The 8,491-nt window shown below is 43.3% G+C and overlaps 1 protein-coding gene across 1 annotated transcript in view; it reads left to right on the forward strand.

The window, feature by feature from the left end:
- The window catches only part of LOC104163897 (ventricular zone-expressed PH domain-containing protein homolog 1-like), a gene marked incomplete at its 5' end in the record, with an annotated part of 59,143 nt that overhangs the window by 45,152 nt on the left and 5,500 nt on the right, over positions 1 to 8,491 (forward strand). The gene's annotated exons all lie outside the window — the stretch shown is intronic.

Below are 8,491 nucleotides of genomic sequence, written 5' to 3' on the forward strand. Positions count from 1 at the left end.
CCAGCAGAGGTGGGAGAAGAATTTAAGAAATGTCAGTATCTACAAAATCACCATTTACCCTTTGTTTTACAGCCAGGGCTGAGAGTTCAGGGATGCCTTTGAGGATGGTCAGGAACAGAAGGAACTGGGCACAGATATTTTTGGACTGTAACTGTCCTTTTTATGAGCAATTACTCTCTCTGTCTCAGTTTAAAGAAAATTTTGTAAGAAAGGCACGTTGTGAATATCGTGATTTGCTTCTCAGCTCTAAAAGCCTTTAGAAGACCAAGAAAATTAAGTATTGAATGGGTCATAGGAAAGCTCAGGTGTGGGAAAGGAATGTGGAAGATAGTGCTCAGTGGAATAAAAATCTGCAGGTAAATGACAAATTCACCTTAGTATTGGTGATGTAGAGCTGTGGCGGCTGGGAAAAGTTGTACCAGAGTGGGAGACGCTCCAGGGTCTTTTGGGGTTTATAAGATCTGACACAAGAAAGAGGATTCAGAGGTCTCCTTGAATTGGTAAGAAACGTAAAGGCTGTAAAACACCTTTTATTTCATTCCACAGCAGGGCAGACCCACTGAAATCTCACATACTTTTGAACGACTACAAGGTAATTTCTTCCCCTCAACAACCAAATTCTTCTTTGAGAAGGAATTCAGAGGCAAATTCTTTTTCTATTATTGTCTTTTGGTTTTTGTAAATGTTGGGATTTGTTCCATTTTTTGGATGCCGTGTTGCAAGATGCCATTTATCCTCCAGCCTTAGGAAAGCATTATGCCTTAAAGCCTTGATCTTGCCTTAGGATGCCAGATCAATGGCGGTTTTTTCGGGTGTAGCTGGGAGGCTTTTTGGAGCCGGACGACACTTGAGTTTGTGAGGAAAGAGGCTGTTATGCTTAAGCAACGTGGTGGATGCACCCAAAGCGGCAATTAACCCAGAGAAAGTCTGAATATTTCTCATGCATTCTTCTGATTGCAAAGCATTTCTTATACAACCACACTTTTCCAGCAGTACTTTTAAATCATCCCAAACTGTTTTTTCCTGCCACCCAGGAGGAGCATTCCCACAAATCCTACTCATCTGCTCAAATACACATATGTGCCCTGACTCTGCAGCTGGTCTCAGAGCTGGGAAAACCAGGTTACACCTTTTTTTTTTTTAAGTGACGACCATTCAAGCACAGATACAAGGCACTTTAAATTTTGCTAAATGCAGTGTGTGCCTCTTGTTAGGAAAAACTGGCCTTTCAAAGCCTCATTTCAACATAGCCTCCTGTATTGAGAGCTGGCTTCACAAACTCTCACACAAAAACATTCAGTAAAACCACTTGATAGCCGGAGAGGGAATTGCAGTACATTCCCTATTCTGGAAGCTCACAAAGAAATTGCAGTAATCCCTGTGGGCTGCAGAAGAGACATTGTGTGCCCATGGGCAACGATTCGGGTAAAACTGAGGGGGGGGTTATGAATTCCTCTTTAAAAAAGCAATTCACTCAGAATAGCCTACACCATATTAACTTCTGAATACATTTATCTTCTGCTAGCAGTGGTGATTATCTAGTGAACTGAAATATACCAGCTATAATGCTTGCTTGAAAATTATAAAAAGTGGCATTCAGTAATGTGTCCTTTCCAGGTTTTCAACAAAAACGAATGTGATGATTAATGAAAGAGAGTGAATCCATATTCCCTTAGGTTAATTGCATTTATCTTCATCTGCTTGCCACCCACACATTCCATTCTTTCAAGTTAATAGGAGTTTATAATCATTGAGATCATTCACGATTGGACTGAATTTCTGTGGGTGATTTTATGTTCCATCGATTGCAAAATTTAATGCCGTATTTTTTATCTGTCTTGAGTTCATCTTGGAATCTTTATTCAGTGCCCAAACTACTTAAAGCTTGATGCATTGTAGTTCTGCAAAGAAAGCAAGATACAATTAATAGAAAGTAATTCCAATGGACACTTACATCAACGGTGCTCTTCAGGGTTAAATTGATTTTTGAGTTAGTGTCTCTAAATTGAGATGGTTTAAGAAGCAATGGATATTATAGTAAATAATTTTTCATTTTGAGTTTGGGTAATATTTTTAGCTTTACTGTGTGTTCTGCAGAAAGAAAAAGTAATTACAACTGTATAGTAAATATAACCTTTTGAATCCTTTAACTCATTTTTTCAAGCTAAAGATCTCATCATACATGTCAGCATACCACCACACAGAGTGATTTTAAACCCAGAGATTGTGTGATCACCTAGTTTGACCTTCTATAGAACGATAGTCAAAGAATCTAGTCCAATAATGCTTATATCAAAGAAATGTTTTCTCTTCAATCTGTGTTACTTTTGCATATTTTTCTAAAGATGTCTAAACCTGATTTTTAAAAGTCAAGTGAAGGAGAACCCATGACATGCCCAAGTTGTTGCTCAGGTATTTTAACCACACTGTTAAAATGCGGGTTTATTTCTCGTCTGTCTCTAAACACTGCTTCACATTATGGCCTTCCCCACTATGCAGAAAATCTCTATTTGTAGACTTTACCATGTCACATCTTGATTTTTTCTTGGGCAAATTAAGGAGAATACACTTCATTAGTTTCCAGTGATATGAATAATCATATGAGAGATCAGTGTTAAATCATTCTTCTGCCACTTTCCTGAAGTCTTTTAATTTGTCCCTATTCATGCAAAGTGAAGAAAACAAAACTAGGCATAATTTTCCAGTAGTTAATATGTGCATAAGGAATGCGCAGACTCCAATTGGCAGTTGACTGCAGTTTTAAAAAATCTTCTAACTGTATTAGAAGTGCAGAAGCTTCTTTCAAATGACCCTGCTCTGCCATGGAAAGAAGTGGGGGTCAGCAGCTACTGAATTTGGTTTGGGGAAGGGTTCAGACAGGAGAGTAAAACTCTGCATTTCTGAGGCAGTACGGATTTACTCACGGTGTCCCTTGCTAACAGAGCTCCACGCACTTACTCCTACTCTGCGCAGTGCGCGTATTGAGTCACTACCGTGGTGACTGAGTAGAATCCCAGTGAGGGGGGGACAGGCTCCACCAAGAGGTTTGGGGGCTGAAGCTCCTGCCCTGTGAGGAGGGGCTGAGGGACAAGGGCCGGTGCAGGCAGAGCTGAAGCGGGACTACACAGTAGTCTGTCCATAACTACAAGGAGGTCATCAAGAAGATAGAGCCAGGCTCGTTTTGGTGGTGTGTGGTGAGAAGGCAAGAGACAACGGGCATAACCTGGAACAGGAGAGGTTCAGACTGCCTACAAGGGAAAACTTTCCCACCATGAGGATGATCAAGCACTGCAACAGCTTGCCTAGAGATGTTGTTGAGATTTTCAAGTCCCGAAGGGATAAATCCATGAGCAACCTAGTCTGACCCCATAGGTGACCTTGCTTTGAGCAGGAGGTTGGGTGAAGACCCCTTGAGCTCTCTTCCAGCTGAATTATTCTGTGATTCTGTGAAGTTAACCACAATGAAAATAAGCAAAAGGACTTAGAAAAATATGGGAAAAAAGCTTCATTCTTATCTTTCATGAATCTTTTTCTTCTAATCAGACCCTCAGACATACTGGCATCAGATTCATTATGACGACTTTGGAAGCTGACATCAGAACTCCCCATGGGCTTTTTTGTGGATGTACACAAGAAGTGCTCTGTTAGCATTGCTTCCAGCCACCGGGCGCTTAAAGAGAGATCAGCATTTCTTTAGTAAATCCTGGTTTTGAAAATCTTTGGCCATAAAAATCCACTTTAGGCCAAAATTGCACATTCACTTCCTTTCTCATGTTGCATTCCTGACCACCAACCATCTCAGTACCTTCTGGTCCCTGAACTTTTTGTGCTTTACACCTTCACTTGGCTTAAAGCATGTTCCTATTGCACTGGAATTAGTATTGAAGCAATTCCCGTGCACCAGGAGCCAGGTAGATGCACAAGACCCAACCAATTGCCTTTTTATATCAAGTCCTTCTTTTGCTGTATCGAGATGTTTATACAGTTGTCATCATGCTCTGAAAGTCACTGTGCACATTATTAATTCTTTATAGTTATCATGTAGGAGTAAAAAAATATTTTCCTGTCCTTTGTCATTTTTATTAAAGTGAAGTTCTCTCCTCTTTGTTTTATGCACACTCCAGAAAAGCTTGCTACTTGGTGCTGCTGGTTCGAGTTTCTCAGATTCACAGTTTTTTGCTCTATGTCTCTCACTGAGTAGACTTTGTCATAGCAGTTCTGACACTTCGTCATGGGTGACGATACAGAGCCATGCCCTGTTATCATCACCCACATGCTACTGAGATGGTAATTTCCTGACACCAAACTGCACGTTCTCATGGTGACAAAACATCCTCCCCCAAGAGAGTGCACATGTGAATGGCAGATGATGGGAATGACAGGGATATTACCCTCTACATCATTAGGTTAGAAAATTGATGAGGCATTTGCACAGTAAGCAAAATATCCGCTTAGATGCTGTTTAATTATAAAAATTTAAAACTTTTCATCTGTTCTCACGAGTCTGACAAATTACAATGCTGGTTGTATACATGGGGAACAGTCACCAAAAAACGAAGCGGCCAGTACGAGAGCACGAGGACTTGTACTTAGACCTGCTAGACAGCTGCTGGCCCTGTGGGTCTGTCCTTTTGCTCAGCTCCCAAAGACGAATGACTCTTAAGGATGACCATTATGGGGTATCCCAGCAAATCTCAGCTGCAGAAATGCCAGATAATACCCGATACAGCCTCAGAAAGCAGTTTAGAAGGAACAGCAGCCCTTCTGTTCCCGGTAGGTGTTTCCTCCCAAAGCCACCATCAGTGACAATGTCCCTTCAAAAGGCTGGCAGTGCAGCTGCAGGCAGAGAGGACCGCACGGTCCTGCTTGGGTGCAAAAGCCAAGGCTCACCTCGAGTCTGATGGCCCACGGACCCAGTTTGTTTGCAGAAACAAATTTATCTGGAAAAATAAAAAACGTGGCTTCTCCCTTGCTCAAAACAGACTATGATTTTCTCTGACATTTTTTGATCAGTGGCATTTGACAATACCTCATGTGCATCTTGTTGCCTGTGTGAGCTGGATTTCAGCGGCTTTCTGCTCTGTTTGAGCAGGGTTAGTTGTTATTAGGGAGCTTTGCCACAGGATGCTCTTTCTCTTATCTAGAAAATGGGGACCGTGCCTATGCAGGATTTTTTTGCCATCAATTCATCGGCAGTTAATTCTATGTGTTTTATATGAGTGTAAATTCAGCGTAGAGCACACGGCACAAGGCTCCTTCACAAACACATCTGCCCTGGACCGCTGCTTCAGAAACCCGCATCAGGGAGGCAGAGGGATGTATGGAATTTGGGCTGCCCTGTTTTGGTTTTCCCTGCCATAGAGCAGGGAGATTCCCCGTGGCCTTTTCCATCCCCCTCTGCACAGGCTGCTCAGCAGAGGGTTTAAAAAGCCCAGCCCAGATGTAGCATCCAGCCCCAGATCCATCACTGGGAGTGTTGTTCCTGGGCACGTCCCCAGCAGCAGACCAGGGCACAGGGGCACGACAGAGGCTGCCAGTATCCGCCCTCCCCAAAGAGCTATCGCAGAAGCACCACGTCACTGCACGTCGTAACATCCTCATGGCCAAGGAAGACTTTAAATCCCCTCAACTTTGCATTTTCTCAGTCCCATTTCCAGGATTTTCACATAAACTGAATATTTATTTGAAAACAGGCCCCACTGCACGCACACCTCTCTGAAAGGCTGGGGAGAAAAGGTTGCCAGCTGAGGAAATCTCTAAAACAAGTGAAAACATGTATCTGTAGTAGTTCTGAAAGCAATATTTAACACAACTGCAAAGGGCTGCATGGCAAAATGTGGCCTGTCCTGCTAAAGAGCATGTTGTGAAATGGGTGCAGCCCCAAACCAGCTTCCCTGTAAATTTGTGTGATTTTGCAGTGACAAAAATTATGCAAGGAGAAAGCAAGCCTCTGTTTTACTTTGTGTCAGGTCGGGTGGCATAACCCATGAATACTGGCATGCAAATATACCGAAAAGAGCTGCTGTGTTGAGGTAGGGCGGCAGCGGGCTGCGAGGAGCAGAGTGACTTGGTTTTATCATGGAAATCACGGCTGCAGTTCCTCATCAAAGCTGAAACTTGGCCACCCTCCTTTTCATTCAGTCCATCTCCTTCCAAAAGCTTCCTCTCTACAGCGGCAGAAGTATTTATAGTCTTGCTTGAGGAAATTGCAATAGTACGCACTGAAGACCCCCAAAGCCTGCCTCTCTGCCAATATAAACAACGCTGGGGAAAAAATACATTCTTTATCTAAATCTGATGCATTGCATTTGTGTTGTTTGCTTTTCCTCTACCAGACAGGAGGTAGTGAAGATTGGTATGTGTCCCAAAAGCTATAAAGCCTTTGAAAGCCCAGGTGCTACCTTTGGTGGCTGCGCTTGGCCATCCCGCTCGCCTCGCATCCTCAGCATCACACCCACCAACTGCGTTTTGGGCTCGGAAGGGCTCCTGCACGGACACAGATAGCAAACACTTTCAAGCAAAAGCATTACCACATAAACTTTCGTGCTAAGGTATGCAAGTCCAGCCAGCCAGAGGATAACTGCCCATCTGACAGATGCTGGGAAGGGCTCCAAGTCAAACAGCATCAAAAAACATCCGTTCTCAGACTGCTTACGCCTTGGACTGCTCTTCGGTCTATCTGATCCATCATGTCCTGTCAGTCTGAAAATAGAAGAGAAAGGAAAAAGAAACCCAGCCGTGATATTAGAGAATTTGTAAATTGTTTGCTCTATACGTGAAGGGCAGTGGCTTGAGGTTGCTCTGCGGTCGTGGTGTAAAGCCCATGGTGATGCCCTTGGTTGCTGGGCTTTTCTTGTGCTCGAAAATTCCTTTTTGCATGCAAGGTTTGGGAACGCTTTTCCAGCTCCCAAAACCTCGCGTGCTTCCAGCTGAGGTCAGTGCCAGTGAATGCTGATCACAGGTGAGCATCACGGTCACAGGGCTGGCAGTAGAGGCAGCCCCAACCTTATAAACATGCTGTAAATGAAAGCACAAGGCTTCCCAATATTCACGCACTGCTTCGAATTCTCAAAGTAATTTTTAAATACAGTGATAATTTTGCAATAAGAGAAAAAAAAAGCGGGTTTCTTTCCCTTTCCGAGAGACTTTATTTGGTCTTTATTTTAAGGGAATTGATTGAAGGAAAACCTATTCACGCATTGCTTCGAATTCTGAAAGTAATTTTTAAATACGGTGATAATTTTGCAATAAGAGAAAAAAAACAGGTTTCTTTCCCTTTCCGAGAGACTTTATTTGGTCTTTATTTTAAGGGAATTGATTGAAGGAAAACCTATAGTGACAAACATAAGTTATTTTTCTAAGGGAAACTGAAGCCACTTTTCAGGCCACTATAGAAGATGAACAGACTGGAAAGTGGCTGAGCTGAAGGTAAGGTAGCTGAGTGTGCCTGTACTTCTGCTTCCATGCCAATTACTGTCATTACGGTTATTGAACTCTATACTGTACACGATGTATTTTTAATTACATTTTAGATTATTCTTGGGCAACATGCCGTAGCGCGGATCATCGGGGGGGACAGAAGCTTTTGTGTCTCTCCCTCTTCTCCTTCCTTGTCTTTGGCTTGGGCAGAGTGGCCCATCTTGTATTTCAAGTAGGCTCCGTAAGGATGGCACTTATGCACAGGCATGGCAGAAAAGGTGTTTTAGCTCTTACTACCTGGGGTACAGATGATGCAGTGTTACCGGCCAATGACACGCTAATAGTCTGTAAGTAAATTTTGCCACAAGATGGTAAAAACGTTGATATCCTCAGTGGGTAACATGATGACAAGACCCTGACGGTTCCTGAGGGAGCAGGACAGACACCGGGTCCCTGGGGGCTGAGCTGTGAGTTACTCTGGCCTTTGCAGTCCAGATGTCAAAATAAATTGTGTCATTTTAGAAATGCAAAAGTGATAGAAAATATCACATTCCCAACCGGTCAGTGCTGTGAGATTTACAGGATGTAAGTAACTCTGGGTTTGCTGTAAGGGTTTTTTTTTTTTTACAGAATGATTGCTAATGTTAAATGACTTTTGAAATATCCCTGAAGAGAGAACCAGAAAAGATAATGAGGATGTAACAGGGAATGACCTCTGCAAAACGCAGGGTTAGGTTATTGCTCGAACACTGGCTAAGGGAGGGCTGATAATAAATGCATCCCTTTCCCGAGGGAAGAAGCAGTTGTCTTGGGAGGGTGAGGAAGGGAAGGGTCACATCTGGGAGACAAAGCCCTGGGACTCACCAACCCCTTCTCAGCAAAAAGTTGCATTTCTGGGCTGGAATGACCTATGAGAGGTTGGCAGTCGTTCCCGTGGGATGGCACCGGGTCCCTCAGCCCCACATGGACATCCCACTTCTGGCTCTTAATTCCTTCTCCATAGGGCTGCTGCTGCAATGAAGCAAGCTATTGCAGTTAATGGAGAGCGATATCCTCGAAATGTTCCTATCCA

This window comes from Cariama cristata, unplaced genomic scaffold (genome assembly GCF_000690535.1).
Source record: "Cariama cristata isolate BGI_N322 unplaced genomic scaffold, ASM69053v1 scaffold20156, whole genome shotgun sequence".
Lineage (NCBI taxonomy): Eukaryota > Metazoa > Chordata > Aves > Cariamiformes > Cariamidae > Cariama > Cariama cristata.